We start from the raw sequence: 3,887 nt of genomic DNA on the forward strand, positions 1-3,887 counted from the left end.
CGTCTAGTGAAGGCGAAACTGGGACACATATAACAAAACGTATTATTACACTTAAAAATCACAGAAAAATATCAACATTCTAAATTAGCCTAATTGTAATTTAGCCAATATTGTTGTCAAATTACATTTACCATAATAAGCCGCCGAGAAAAGGTACAAAACTACGAAATGTGCAATAATTGGGCGGTGTGAAACAATTGGCAAATAACCCTAATAAATAAAAAAAAGAAATACTATGGAACTAAAAGCTAAACATCAGGATCATAGAGCCGATCAGATTCAGATTCACTGACATCACTACTTGTAAGCGACAAACACTTTATAGCGATCCGTACAGATCGCGACAATACACAATCACAATACAAACAACATGTGTGACCTTTTTTCTCGCAGCTAGATAAGATGTAACACTGTGATCGACTGCTGAGACTGTTTAGAGAACAAAATCTTGTGATCAACGCTAAAGGTTAACTGTTTGTCATGATCTGTACGGATCGTGATCTGTGCGTGTGGCGATGACTCACAGATTTTATCAAAATCACTGATCTTCCATCCCTGGTCCCGAACTATTGGTTGTTCTACGCGTCCAGATTAACTCTTAGTCGGACTTTATTTTCAACCGTCTAGTGAAATATGCAAGCTCTTCCAAAAGGCTTTAAATCTGGTCTCATTATCTATGATTTTCTTCTGAATGCTAGATTTTACGAAGAAACGTACCTACTACTAAATTTTCAGAGGTTAAAGGGTTTCCACGGTAAAATTGCAACGCACTCAAATATTACTCTATTTAACTTTTGAACCGATGGGAAAAATTATTGAAATTTTGCATGGAGAAAGTCCAAAGTGCAATGTTTGCACTATGTGATTCGCTTCATCAGGTGTGCAATGGCGAAAAAAATGGCGTCGAAAGAACAATTCGTTCGCAAAAACAATCTGCACTAGTACTTGGAATTAAATAAATAGAAAACTTTTCCAATTTAATTCTAGCATGTATAGGTTGTGTTTTTTATCGACTGGATTCAATTGTAACTGTTAATATTTGGAAGGGCAGTCTTCGGAGAAATTTATCAAGACTGAAGTTTGATGTTTTCCCGACGTTTGTTGACACTTTGTTGGTGTCCTTTTCAAGGGGTAATATCATTTAGTCTTTTGTTCTGTTTTTAGGAGTGTACATATTACGGTCATGGAGGGTAGCAGTTGGTACATGAATTTGAATATTTAAAAGATTTAAAAAGTTTTTCCTGCTTTGTAGCTTTACTGCGGAACACTCAGCTAGTTTTAAGCTAGTTGCAATGAAATGTTGATAAAGCCATTTTCAAGTTTACTCTAAATTTTTGAATAATCTCAGGAGTCAAACATCACATTAGTCGACATAACAATGCATTATATTGCTCAAATAACTAGCACAATTAATTAATAAAACTTTAAAAATTTTCGGTCGAAATTATTACTTTTATTTAAATATATACAAAAGTATTCAGAACATAAAAATTTATTATGTTAAATCTATGTTGAAAATGCATCTTTTCCATCAAAATACATTATTTAGTCATGAAAATGTCCGAAAGTTTTGTAACAACTCCCAAGTGAGCTGCTACCCCGACAAACTTCAGCAGCACGAGACCCGGACTTCGTCGCAAGGTCGGCGCGCTACTGGGCAAACTGGAGGGATTTCGCGATACTAGAATTACACTAAAACGGCCAACTTCTTTATTAGAGTGTGTTTATTGTGCGGTGTAGTGTTTCCAATGGGTTGGGTTCACGGTACGTACCACGCTGCTTCCTCTGCTTTTCGACTGTGACGGTGACTGAATTGACCGGCGAGCGCTCGCTGATCCTCGGTGCGGCTACGGGCGTCTCCAATACCGGCTGGCAAAATGGCGTCGACGACGGAATGGCGGGTAACGAATGGGCGACCTGGAAAGGCGTTCCAGGCAAGTATTCTCCCAGGCGCTTCCTTCTTTGACTAAAATCGGCTGGCGACGGACGATACCGACTTTTGCCAGACCGAGAAGGAAATCCTCCTTTATGTTTAGGGCCAATGCCCGAGGGTTGATGTCCTCCTTGGCAGTTATGATCGCGGACGATCAGACGACGAAACGCTGGTCCTTTACGGGTTAGACGTAGGCAACCGTCAAGTTGCCTAGGCCGAAACGAGTGCAGGGTGTCTTCGGTTGCTCGCAAGCTTCCGGAACGCGATCGCCGATCGCTAAACAAAACGGTATTCAAAGGTATACAGAAAAAGGTCCTATGTAAGGGAGAAGGTTTTCCCGCTTTAGTTGTCGTTCGGCTTATAAGGTTTTATTTGCCGGGTAGTTACCTGAATGCTCGGGTTGGTAATTTGCAAGAGCTCCAAAATTGGCACTTTGGCACAATTAAAATTACCTTCTTAAAAGCTACACTTCCACTGCACTCGTTCGCCTGAATTAGAATGGCCGTTGGCGCAATCTTGAGAACGGCCCAGAGATATTTCAATAGATTTGGCGGTTTGTCGACCCTATTGTATTTTGTGCCGTTACCCTTTAACCCATCGGTGTTGTGTCGTGTGTTTGAAACGTGTTTAATGTTTAGTACTAGTTGGAAAAAAAAGGTGGGCGTTTATCTTAATCATGCATAACGAATTAAAAAAGTATTTAATCCTACTGTAACGATCGGTTACAGTTTTAGGTAGACGTGTTTAAACATACTTTCACTAACAATTCAGATAGAATTACGCATGCCCCAGATATTAAAACGGCATGTCTCCCAAACTACCAATATTGTTTTTTCTAATTAAGTGATTCTCAGGTAGAATTTTCTGGCGAACATTTTAAGCATATTTATTTGAAAATAAAATTGGGGGTGTTTTGAGATATTCACATATTTCGTTTTAAATTGCAAAAAAGTGTATGATGTTGACAAATTAGATAAAAACTGATAACATCATTCGATTGCGCGGCCAAAAACCCAGAAAAAAAGTAATATTGTCGTGTCTTCAGATCAAACTGTTTCGGAGATATTTAAACCCGAAAAATGACTTTTTTTTGAAAATCTGTATAAAAGGAAGTAGCGCACCTGCTAGGGGGATTGATCAATCATCGGCATAAAACTTTGGAAAATTGGTTATGGGGTCGGAATGAACAATTATGCCAACTTTGGTTGAAATCGCTGATCGTCAGATCCAATATTTCCGGTTTTTGTGCACGTTTGAGATGGAATGACCCATTCAAGTGTGTGCAGTTGAGACCTGGTATATCTGAAAACAACAAAAACATTCAAGAAAATATAACAAATTCAAAAAGTTTTGGAGATGCGGGGCATCGATCCCCGTACCTCTCACATGCTAAGCGAGCGCTCTACCATCTGAGCTACATCCCCTTGATAGTTAAGATAGAGATTGATTGATATATTTATATTCGTCAAGTTAACGAGCTAATCACAATTCCAATCGCGCATAGCGACTATTTCAAGCAAGCAATGCAGTGAGTGAAAGGTTGACTTTCCTGCAGCGCAGCTACAAACCAGTTTTCGATCAGCCTCAGCCGAAATGCTCGATTGCGGTGCGGCACTGCAAAGCAAAACGAATAAGAATGGATGCCTAAGCGTCAAGTGACCTGCATCGACACGTTTCAAACCATCTTGTATACACAATTTAAAATACCTGCTTTTTTGTTTTAAATTAAATTTCCCACCGAACCGTAATACTTGCCAGAAAGTAAAACAACTATTTTGCAGACGGCTTCCAGGGACCAACGGAACTCTACCGTTCGTCCCACTAAGGACAGAGCGGGCGGTTGAAAGCGCTGCTCAAGCTAGGCGTTCAACCTCAAAAGCATCATTCGCCACAAGGGTACACTTTTGAAGCGTTTTTGCTCGCGTCACAAAGTACGCAGTATTTCAGCTCCAGG

General features: G+C 39.8%; 1 non-coding gene across 1 annotated transcript; it reads right to left on the reverse strand.

Moving 5' to 3' along the window:
- Positions 1-3,284: 3,284 nt before the first annotated feature.
- On the reverse strand, positions 3,285-3,357 carry Trnaa-agc (transfer RNA alanine (anticodon AGC)). The gene has a single exon. It is a non-coding gene; the product is annotated as a tRNA-Ala (tRNA).
- Positions 3,358-3,887: the final 530 nt, after the last annotated feature.

This window comes from Sabethes cyaneus, chromosome 3 (assembly GCF_943734655.1).
Source record: "Sabethes cyaneus chromosome 3, idSabCyanKW18_F2, whole genome shotgun sequence".
In the NCBI taxonomy this organism is placed as follows: Eukaryota; Metazoa; Arthropoda; class Insecta; order Diptera; family Culicidae; genus Sabethes; species Sabethes cyaneus.